Source organism: Pinus tabuliformis, chromosome J (assembly GCF_031772625.1).
Source record: "Pinus tabuliformis cultivar Carrire ecotype Pingquan chromosome J, CPIR1, whole genome shotgun sequence".
Classification (NCBI taxonomy): Eukaryota; Viridiplantae; Streptophyta; class Pinopsida; order Pinales; family Pinaceae; genus Pinus; species Pinus tabuliformis.
Genome location: NC_142295.1, coordinates 997,073,266 through 997,086,606, shown reverse-complemented (window position 1 = coordinate 997,086,606; position 13,341 = coordinate 997,073,266).

Genomic DNA, 13,341 nt, shown 5'->3' with positions numbered 1-13,341 from the left:
ATTCACAATTTAATTCAAGGACAAATTAAATTGGAATATTCTTGTTGCCATATTTCAACAAAAGGAAAGAAGGTCCAAGGTCTAAGCAGCATGTCTAACTAATGAAAATGTATGGGAAGAGTCCAGAACAACAAGATAGTCATATGTTAGTTGATCCTTTTTGTTTTAATTTGACTAATGTTATGTAAGTTTTGTTTGTTTCAAGGAGTCTTTTACATAGAATATAATAGGCATCTCTTTAGTATTGTAGGAAAAAATGACACAAGAACAAGCTCCATATGTTTTGGACTTTTGAAGGTAGAATCATCATGGATTTGGATGAAATATGTAAAGGTTCTAGCTCGAAAACCAACTTATTTTTTTAATAGAAAATCCCTAACCATTCTTTTGAAGAGAGAGAGAGCTTAATGTTTAACATTAAAAGTAAATATATAAACTTTTAATATATTAAAAATATATGTATTTTTAAAATTTGTTTGGTGAATAAATTAAAAATCTTATTGCAAATTTCTTCTCAAGATATAATCCCATATATATTAAAAAGTACTTACCGCTTTCTCATTTCAATATTTATACCATAACTTATAAATATTGTTTATCTTATTATCAATAAATAATTAATATTATTAAGATCAATTACCACTACATCCATGGAATATTTGTATCAAGGTGGATTGGTGACTGCTACATCCATGGAATATTTGTACTAGACATATAAACTTGAAGGGATCACTCAATGTTGGCTCAACCATAGAGCCTAACCATAAAAATGTCGAGAGAATTGAACTTGTGACCTCTCAATAGCAAAGGTACATTAACAACATGACCATAAAGATGTCGAGAAAATTGAACCTGTGACCTCTCAATAGCAAAAGTACATTGACGACGAAGACTCGACCAATTAAACTAACCTTCCAAACTAATATATACTAATTCATGACTACTATTTCTTTTTCTATTAAAAGCAAAATAAAAATACAACAATTTTATACTTTCAATTTTAAACAAAAATATAGTTACAATAGACTACTTTCAACTTCTACCATTGTTAGTTTTAATAATAATGGTACACATAACTAGAATCAAGATCATTATACTTGAACGAGGAAGTTTGAACGTTGCATGTCTTTCACAAATTGTTTGTAAAAGGATGTATTCTCCGGCATTTTTCAATAAGACTATACTTCATTATCTATACATTGCAAATTGGTGTACGTGCATATACATTGACCATGGTTGTCACCTTAATGGGTTGATATGCATAATCACAATGTTGACTCTATTTAAGATGGAGTACAATATAATTGAAATTCAAGTTAAGTTGAGACATTGCATAGGTTAGAATATAAAGGAATTTAACTCTTTTTTTAAACTTTTTTAATTAAGTTTTATATTTTAAATTTAATTTTTTTTTATGTAAATTTTATTGTTTTCAAAATCAGAAATTATAAAATAATATTAAAAAGTATTAGGTTAAGGTTTTTCATTGGGAGACCAGTTCAAAGCCATAAATTATTCTTCATAGAGAGGTAACATATAACTTAGTACTATGATAATTAAATTTCACCATACAAAGATTAAATAGCTAGCCTAACTAGCTATTGAAATGAATAGTAGGAACAAGGGATCAATATAGCAGAATCATGACATAAACTGGGCAGCACGATTAGAGTCCATGGCAACAACATCGATGGGATCTTTGTTGTCTCCAGTGGTGCCTCCCACCAAGGGAGGGATGTTGAGATGTTGTTCAATGTGCTTCATCTTTCAATTTAGGTCTTTGATGTGACAATGTATATGCTCAAGGGAATGGAGGATACCTGCTCGATGCTCGTGCCATTCCAATAGGGTTCTACCCAAGAGGAACTTCATGTGCCAATAGAGATCAACTATGTGCATATATCTATTAAATTGGGCACGAGTGTGCCTAGTGTCTAGTACCCAATATACTGGATCAACAAAAACCTCCATGTTTTAAAATTGATGCTTATGAAAGGTCCCTTCTCCCTCGGCATGGGTTAACTCTTCTTGGATGGGGCATGGCATGAGGTTTCAGAAGTGGGGGGCAACTTCCTCCATATTTTTATGCATATGTGTGATACTTTTTTGGGCCCACTCTTGATAGTATGCCACACCCTTATTGACAAGGCATGTTGACGAGGCATGGAGGCGGGGTCAAAGAAGAGCAAAAATCATGGCACCAAGCGGGTGAGGAGTGGGGGGGAGGTAGGGACTGCATAAGGGAAAGGGCATGCCACATCACAAGTCCATAAGGAAAAGGGGTAGTGCAGTACAAGTCACAACTAATGTATGCCACCAGAAGCATCCATGACAATAGGGAAGGAAGACTGCAATAGAGAAACTATGTATATATAATGAGACTTACCCAAGACGAACACCAACAACATGGGTCCCAGTGTGAAGATTTAGGTGAAGGAACAAGCAAAGCGCAAAGACGAAATGAGGAGAATAGAAAGGGATGTGCAAGGGGGGCGAAATGAGACCAAATGAAAAAAGAGGGGGTGAAGATTTAGAGAAGGAAATTATGCCAAGAGGAGACCAGCAATGTTGCACCCAAAGTATGTTGTCAGGAACGAGGAAGTAAACTCTAGAGATGAAAAGGCCCAAGCACAAGTGCAACTAGAAATCTTTGCAACCTACAAGATGAAGGTAAGTTCAAAATGAAATGAAAACTGCAGAAAATATGGAAGCTACCAACTATGATCTACTATCATGGAACTAAAGATGGAGCAAGTCCCCTTAATTGGAAATTACCCAACTACGAAGGCTGATTTTTACCAATCCAGAGTGTGGATGAAAGGGGCAACGGAAAGAAACAAGAAAAAATACTTCATGTCATTGTTGGAAAGACTAACAGGTTAAATTGACCACCAAGTGTTGCAGAGCTAAGATCAGTAGGAACTAGAATGCTTGGATCCATGGTTAAAATCTACCCCCATTGGAAGATCGCATGAGTGAAGGCCCAACTGACAGGTAGATCAAATGAGATACAACTAAGAGTGAGATACAATGTGCTCATAATATGACTGGAATGAATGACGATTGTCATTCATTAAGAGTTGGGAAATTAAATGTATCATGGGAGTGTGTTGTCACATCCCCCAGTCTTTTGGCCAAGTGGGATGGCGACACTCCTGCACACCCTCCCTACCTCCCACTACCACTTTTCTCTTGGTAAGTACCCTATCTGAGGATATTTTAAATTTATTTAAATTAAATTTTGATTGAGATTATAATTATAATAGAATAATAATATTTTATAAGTTTTTGAATTGAGAGGCTCATTCTACAACGTAATATGAGGGAGATGTGTAATTTCAATGGTGCTCAACATGGAGTTGACATGCGTCCTGTTAAAATAAAAATAAAATATTCTCTAAATAGAAAAGCAATGTCGGCTATAATTCTCTAAATAGAAAAGCAATGTTGACTATAATAAATTACATAATGTAATAAAATTTAATGTAAAGTAATTAGAAGTAAAAAATAATGTGTGAGTAATATGTTTAAACCTTATACTTTTCAAAAATATTTCAACACATGATTTATATAAACTATTTGAGGATATATGTTAAATGATTTATGTTATATATGATATATAAAAATTAAATATTAAAAAAAATATTTTAATGTTGCATATAATTAAATATTCAATGTCAGTTATCAATAAAATATTTTAATTACTTTAAAATATGTTAATAACAAAAAAATCATTTTGCTCATAAAATATTTAGATGTATATGTTATGTGAAATATTTGAATGTCAGTTGTGTATATTATATATTATTTTAAATGTTTTTTTATATATCATATAAAGCTATTGAAAAAAATACGATTTTTTTGTTAAAAGGTTGAAGTGGTCTCAATATTTTACAGTTTGGTCATTTCTTAGGTATATGTTACAAAAAAAACATTTTGCTCATAAAATGTTTTGATGTATATGTTATGTAAAATGTTTTTATGTCAATTGTGTATATTATATATTGTTTTCATTTTTTTGTGTATATATCATATAAAACTATTGAAAAATAAGCTTTATTTGGTTAGAAAGTTTGAAGTGGTCTCAGTGTTTTACACTTTGGTCATTTTTTAGGTGTGTGTTTTTTTGTTGAAATACAATAAAGATTTTTTGGAATTACAAGTTTAAGCTATGTATTTTGCACTCTAAAAGAAGCTTGCACCTCAAGAAAAAGAAATCCAATCCCTCTTCCCTTGTTGAAGATGGATTATACTAGTTACCAATCTAGATTCATCTTAACTTTGGATCTCTCCCAGAGCTTGATAGATACAGAGTTAAAATGTTTTAATTCATAATTTTATTTCTTTATTTTTATTTTTATGTAAGTTTTAATTAATAATTTTATTTCTTTTATTTTCATTTTTATGTAATTTGACCAAGTCAAAATGTTTAGACCACATAACATAACATAACGAGACATTACAACATCTCTTCCATACTAGGGTGGAGAGTGTTCCTCAGTGCAACAATGTAATAAAACAAAATTAAAAGATATATCTATAAAATATTTTGATTGTGAAATGAGAGATGTTTTTTGGGCATGTGGTATTGATGAGATGTGGTATTAGCCTATGGTATGATATGGTTAATAATATCCATGGTAAAGTGGGGGTGAGCATCTATGGTTAAAAATCTTGTTATATTGTAAGTGCTATTTTGATTGTGAAATGATAGATGGATTTTGGGCATGCCGTATTGATGAGCCATGGTATTGGCTCATGGTATGGTATGGTATGATTAATAATATCCATGGTAAAGTGTGCATGGATATCTATGGTTAAAAATCTTGTTATATTGTAATGTTTTATGTGCTTGTTAATGAAATTTAAATATGGTTACAAAATTTTTATTTTTATTTATATGGTAAAACGAATCTTAATTTATAGCTACTATTTATATTTTATATATTTTAATTTATATATTTTAATGTGATAGGGGGTGTAGATATATCTCAAAATTAATTATAATCTTTTTGTTTTTTGATTTAATCAAAAAAATGTTGTAAAATTAAATTCAAATAAAATATTTATAAAATATTTTGATTTTAAAATGAGAGATGGTTTTTGGGCATGTTGTATTGATGAGCCATGGTATTGTAACAAATTATATTTATAAGTTTATAATATCTATGGTAAAGTGGGTGTGAATATCCATGGTTAAACATATTGTTATATTGTAAGTATTAAAGTTTTTTATGTGCTTTACATTTTATATATTTTAATGTGATAGAGGGTGTAGATATATCTCAAAATTAATTATAATCTTTTTTATTTTAGATTTAATAAAAAAATGTTATAAATTAAATTCAAATAAAATATTTATAAAATATTTTGATTTTGAAATGAGAGATGGTTTTGGGCATGTTGTATTGATGAGCCATGGTATTGTAACAAATTCTATTTACAAGTTTATAATATCTATGGTAAAGTGGGCGTGAATATCCATGGTTAAACATATTGTTATATTGTAAGTATTAAAGTTTTTATGTGCTTATTAATTAAATTTAAATATGGTTACAGAGTAATTATTTTAATTTATAAGTAGCTACAACTTATATGTTTTATATTTTAATGTGATATGTATATTATGATTTCTTTTATCCAAAAAATTATTGGTAATTTTATTAATAAAATAAAAATTACAATATAGCAAATTGAATTTATTATTTTTATTACTTTTAACTTTTACAGGCACTCCAACATCTCCCCCATACTGGGCTCTATATACTTTCAACCTACATGTAAATGTTTACGGATCCTTTATTTACATGTAAATAATATTAATATAAATTTAATATAATTGAACATAAGAGTCAAGGGATCTCTACCTGAATGGTTCATGAGGCACAATACTTGCTAAGGTTTTGCAAATGGGGTAGCAAGCTAAGTGGGCTTGATTGTGGGGAAAAACTCCACAGTTAAGCGCGCTTGAGCCAGAGGAGTTCTGGGATGGGTGACCTCCTGGGAAGTCCTGGTTACCGGGTGCAAGCCCCGGAAGTGATGATTGATGCTATGTGATTCGTTCTCCACATTTCACTAGTTTCAATCCCACTTCTTCACCCCTGTGAGCATCACCCGATGCAATGAGTGCTAAGTGAACTATTCAAAAATCATGAGAAATTAGTCACTTTACGACTACCTCTCATGGAAATGGTCATACTTTGAATGACTTACTTAACGCAGTTGAATCCCAAAAATGATATCTAATAATTGAACATATTAATATAAATTTAATATATTAAATTAATATGTAAAAATGTTGACAAATTTTTTTACATTACACTTACACATTTCCCCATTATTAAATTGTAAATCAAATTAAAATTTATATTAATAATTTACATTAAAATAATGTAACATACCCCGATAGCTTCACATGAAAATGCAGGGAGTTAGAAAATTTTTACACAAATTACCCACTGGTAATTGTCTAAACCACTATTCCACATTCCTCATTAACCATTAAATAGATTGTTCATCAATGCATAAAGTAACTTTAGTAGAGGAATATTAGGTTTCGTAAACATTAACAACCATTCTTCTAGTATATCAACATAAATTGTATGATGTAATATTGCATTCATTTCATGATTCCCTTAACCACATTAATTAAACACATACTTGACATTATCAACATCGCATTATGCAAGGAATCACATCATCAAACCGACATAATAAGAAATCACATCATTGAACACCGATATACCCTAGAAACCCCGTAGGGCGAAAACCAGCAAACGTTTAATTTTATTATTAAATGCTCGTGAGGGTGTTTACCCCTCACTCAATGGCTTATAAGGGAGTCCATCCCTTATCCATTGTTATAAAAGATTACAATGAAATATCATTAAAATACCACACACCTAGCTAAAAGCTATTACAATGATCATGAAACAATTTACCCACAAATGACCACTCTTTATATGCTTGTGGCATGATTGTTCCATTAGTGGACCATCCTGCATCTCGAACTCATTCCATCAGTGGACCATCCTGCATCTCGCACTCATTCCATCAATGGACCATCCTGCAGCTCGCACTCATCTTCATGGACCATTAATTCTTTAATTGTCGCCATGTTAAACATAATCTATCCTTCGCACAAGTCACCATCATTTCCTGTCATTATTGTTGTCAATAGGCTTTGGTAACATGATTAGATAGAGTATTAATCAATCAACAATTAGTCTTTAAAAGCAATCCTTTAACATCTATTCATGTGCATACATGAGATGTAAATAAAATATCATAACATGCTTCTTCTAACAACATTGTACATGTTTAAACCAATAATTATCAAGCATGTCAAAATAATTACCACATTACTATGATCATTCTCACACGAGCACATGTTCATATCCAAAGGAAACCACTACAACCGTTCATTTCATTTAAAGGATACTAGCAACTTATCTTTGCTTTCCGTGCATGTAATTAGATAAAAACTTATTCACGGATAGCTAGTCCCTTAGCTTTTCTTTTTGCATGTAACTAAGTATTATTTCCAATAAAATAGATATTATAAAAATGCATGCCCCCTTCTAAGGGAAGGCTAACACGATAGACATCATCATCATGCAAGCAAATGCAAGTCCCTTTTTGAAAAGCATCTTTCCCAAGATAAAGCTATTTACAAAATCTATTGTATACACAAATACATGCATTGCTCTAAAACAAAAATATTGTGTTAGTCAATATTTCTTGCATGCAAATATCTTACAAAGGAAAGCTAGTGCATTTATTGCAAGTAATTACTTGTTTTAATTTCCAAGATCTAACATAATGCTTATTCTTTTCTGCACACAAGTTCATGTTTCTCTTCAAAATATCTAATACCATAGCTCTACAATCCATGTTTCTCTTTTATTTTTATTTTTTCACCACCCATGAAAATATTTCACAATTGCCCTCTTTAATCAATATTCACTTCCTAGAAAATAACTTCGATCTGTTATTATTTCATACACGAAATCCCTTTTAAGGAAAGAGCAAGCATCCTATCTTTTCTTACATAAAAAGAATATGCAATGTTATATATAGACAAGCAAGGTTGTTTATCTTTTAATGATGCAATTATATAATAACAATCTTTATCTATATGTAGTAATATATTTTCTTTGCTAAGAAAAACATATAATAACAATCTTCATCTACATGTAGTAATATATTTTCTTGACCAAGAAAAATATATAATCACAATGTTTATCTACATGGAGTAATATATTTTCTTCGCCAAGAAAATATATAATCACAATCTTTATGTACATGTAGTAATATATTTTGTCTACAAAGAAAAATATATAATAACAATCTTCATCTACATGAAGTAATATATTTTATTTACCAAGTAAAATATATGATCACAATCTTTAAATAACAATCTTTACCAAGAAAAACATATGTTCACAATCTTTATCTACATGCAGCAATATATTTTCTTTACCAAGAAAATCTATCTCATTTAGTGTCATTTGTGTGCATTAAACACATATTCAACTTAAATTTCTGAACACAGAGATGTATGAATCTTTTCAAAATAAATACTAACTACTCTTTAATGTCATTTGTGTGCATTAAACACATACTCAACTTAAATTTCTGAACACAGAAATTTATGATTCTTTTCCAAATAAATACTAACTACTCTTTAAGTATTAGCATTTAAGCATTAGCATTATGTGGGTGGATTTCTACAAGAAAACGTGGACTTAGAAGGATATTTCAATTTTCTTTTAATGAAATTAACAAAAATATACTTATCATTTATTGGCATACTGCATCATTCGCTCTGTTTGCGTGACATCCATGGCCAGTGTACATGGTTGCATCGCATGGAGTTTTCCTTCGAATGGCATCCAACCATTATGCTCTCGCCATCTCTGAGGCGATATTTTCCATTATTCCCCATGTCCAACACAATACAAACATTGAATAAAATCTTGACCTCTCTAATTCTGATCATAACTGCGTCACTGAGTTTGCATTCCCTCACTGTTCCATGGTAACTGCCCCTAAGGAATACGGACTTGGTTGTAGTAGAGTGTAAACCCAAAACAACCAAGCTACATCTTGTAATGTTTGGAATGATTCTTGAGCCTCGGAATGCCTTCTTTCACTTGTCTTTTAGTTGCACGAATTATTTTACAATTAGTTTTGGAACTAATTCCCTAACTCATAACCGATTCAAGTAAATTACAATTACTTTTCTAACTAATTCTTGATTTTCCATTTTAGAAGTAAATATTATTACTTTTGTGGGATATTCATAACTGCAAATATGCAAGTTCTAATTTCCATCACTTGGCCCTTATTCAAATTCATAATATACAAAAACAAATCTCTATATCAACTTACCATTACTTACCAATTACTCTTGAAAATCATGATCACTTTCACGTAGGCACTTTAATAGTGATTGGACAACCCATCAACACGCCATGGCAAGTAACATGTAATGTATGACTAACAAATTCAATCACATTAGTCACAACATTTTAATCAAATGAAATAATTTTAACTATCAATCAATTATGCAATGTCAGGTGATATTTAAATCACAGTACTTTTACAAGTACTTAGAGAGCACTAACACTCTAATAATCAAAATGATAAATCACTGCACCACATGCACATTGTCTTAGCTCCCGCTCAAGTCATCCACACAAGTACTTCTAAAAATACCCAAAGAGCACCTAGCTCTTTAATCATCAAAATAGTCAATAACTACACCAAGTGAAAATTGTCTTAGCCGTTACTAAGATGTTCACAATATTGGTAATACAATAAAGGAACTAAAATTCCAATAACTCCTTATTGAGCACTAAGCTCCTTTCGTGTTAAGATGTGCATAACATATTTTAAACAATTATATATAAAATCCATTTTCAACACAACACATAACTAATTAATTAATTTGTCCTCCTACGAGAACCATAGTGGCAAAGGAATGCTCCTCCCAACCCATGAGAACTGGTTTCCACAACCAGATCGAGTCATTTTCACATCCAGACAGTTCTTTGGCAGGGACCATACCAGGTCTAGTATGGAATTCCACTGGCCAACCAGCTCAAGAATTCCAATGACCACATAGGGTCCAATATAGGATTCCTCTTGGCAGCATTCTACCTATTCCTCTCACAGCGTCCCATCTATGAGGATTTTTGGGCCTCCTCCAACAGGATCCAAACCAACAGAGTTGCCTCAGGATTTTTACCCTCTTCACCATCTTGGCCAACTCTTTTCCCTTACTGAGATCATTTATCTCTAGGGAGAAAAAATCCAGGCAGGCAAGTTCCATCAACCCCTTTGGGAAGGCAACCACCATCAACCCAAGGCCTTCTGGCCTTTCACAACTGTCTCACATGTTAATTTCTCTTTTAGCGCTCTTTCCCACAAAAATTTACATAATGAACCATATGAATATTATCATTAACAAAATAAACATTCATGTACACCATGCATTTATACTTGACCCTCAACATGGGTCCACAATATCTATATTAACAGGAAACATAATTGACAATCATGCATATCATATAAAAATATACTTTCTCATTTATGATTGCAATTCACATTGCAACGTTTTACCTTGACAGGTTTTCTTGTTGCCATTAAGCTACCACTACTTAATCCCATCAGCAACGTTAGTCATAAATATGCATCATTTAACAAGTATTCACTTTCCAAATAATTTTAGTTTCATGCATACAATATTGTCATGCATAAAGTATATGCAAATATTCATTAATGTGTAAATGTCAATAACAATTAGGGTAACAATCCAAACATTTCAAATTTCCCATAGTGTATTGTTATCAACAGACTGGTACATGAAGTAACTACCATAATCACTTGTTTAGAACTTGAAATAAGCTTAAATCAAATTCAATTCAAGCATATAAGTTTTATTAGTTAGTCATGCAACACTAAGAAATCACTGCTACCAACCATCTTAATGCAGCCATGACAAAACTTAAGCAACAATTAGTTATTACAATCAAGTCTCACTACTCGACTCATTGTTTATTTTCAATATCTAAAGGGGTTCTTCCAATGTCCTTTTAAAACACTCTATCGTCATATTCAAGGATGTTCCCCATATTTACATTCATGCATTCACTCATTAAAAGTAGTGCATTATAACTTATGTCATGTTCATTAAATGTATCATTAATATTTCCATATTTGCAAAAGTTGGTAGTTAATTGTCACTTTCCTTAGTGAGTGTTCAAGATTGTTCATAAGTGTGACAAAGGTTTTATTGTCTTTTATCCTCATCAGGATTCAAATGTCATGAACATAGTTTTGCAACAAACTTTATTACTTACTACTCATTGCAGTTATAAACATGAATCACACATATCATGTCAAAAGTAGTCTACTGCATATATCAATATGTAGGTTGTTAGACTCATACCTGAGTTTATGCTCACTAGTAGCATACTTCGATTTCCTTTCTGCTTAAAAATTCCCAAAGGCGCCAATGCTGCAACCTTTAGCTCTGATACCACTTGTAACATACCCCAATAGCCTCACATGAAAATGCAGGGAGTTAGAAAAATTTTACACAAATTATCCACCGATAATTATCTAAACCACTATTCCACATTCCTCATTAACCATTAAATATATTGTTCATCAATACATAAAGTAACTTTAGTAGAGGAATATTAAGTTTCGTAACCATTAACCACCATTCTTGTAGTATATTAACATAAACTGTATGATGTAATATTGCATTCATTTCATGATTCCCTTAACCACATTAATTAGTCACATACTTGACATTATCAACATCGCATTATGCAAGGAATCACATCATCAAACTGACATAATAAGAAATCACAGCATTGAACACCCATATACCCTAGAAACCCCATAGGGTGAAAACCAACAAACATTTAATTTTATTATTAAACGCTTGTGAGGGTGTTCACCCCTCACTCAATGGCTTATAAGGGAGTCCATCCCTTATCCATTGTTATAAAATATTACAATGAAATATCATTAAAATACCACATACCTAGCTAAAAGCTATTACAATGATCATGAAACCATTTACCCATAAATGACCACTCTTTATATGTTTGTGGCATGATTGTTCCATCAGTGGACCATCCTGCAGCTCGCACTCATTCCATTAGTGGACCATCCTGCAGCTCGCACTCATCTACATGGACCATTAATTCTTTCATAGCCGCCATGTTGAACATAATCTATCATTCACACAAGTCACCATCCTTTCATGTCATTGATGTCGTCAATAGGCTTTGGCAACATGATTAGATAGAGTATTAATCAATCAACAATTAGTCTTTAAAAGCAATCCTTTAACATCTATTCATGTGCATACATGAGATGTAAATAAAATATCACAACATGCTTCTTCTAACAACATTGTACATGTTTAAACCGATAATTATCAAGCATGTCAAAATAATTACCACGTTACTATGATCATTCTCACACCAGCACATGTTCATATCCAAAGGAAACCACTACAACCATTCATTTCATTTAAAGGATACTAGCAACTTATCTTTGTTTTTCGTGCATGTAATTAGATAAAAACTTATTCAAGGAGAGCTAGCCCCTTAGCTTTTCTTTCTGCATGTAACTAAGTATTCTTTCCAATACAATAGATATTATAAAAATACATGCCCCCTTCTAAGGGAAGGCTAACATGATAGACATCATCATCGTGCAAGCAAATGCAAGTCCCTTTTCGAAAAGCATCTTTCCCAAGATAGAGCTATTTACAAAATCTATTGTATGCACAAATACATGTGTTTCTCTAAAACAAAAATATTGTGTTAGTCATTATTTCTTGCATGTGAATATCTTACAAAGGAAAGCTATTACATTTATTGCAAGTAATTACTTGGTTTTCTTTCCAAGATCTAACATAATGCTTATTCTTTTCTGCACACAAGTCCATGTTTCTCTTCAAAATATCTAACACCATAGCTCTACAATCCATGTTTCTCTTTTATTTTTATTTTTTCACCACCCATGAAAATATTTCACAATTACCCTCTTTAATCTATATTCACTTCCTAGAAATAACTTGGATTTGTTATTATTTCATACACGAATTCCCTTTTAAGAAAAGAGCAAGCATCCTATCTTTGCTTACATAAAAAGAATATGCAATGTTATATATAGACAAGCAAGGTTGCTTATCTTTTAATGATGCAATTATATAATAACAATCTTTATCTATATGTAGTAATATATTTTCTTTGCTAAGAAAAACATATAATAACAATCTTCATCTACATGTAGTAATATATTTTCTTTACC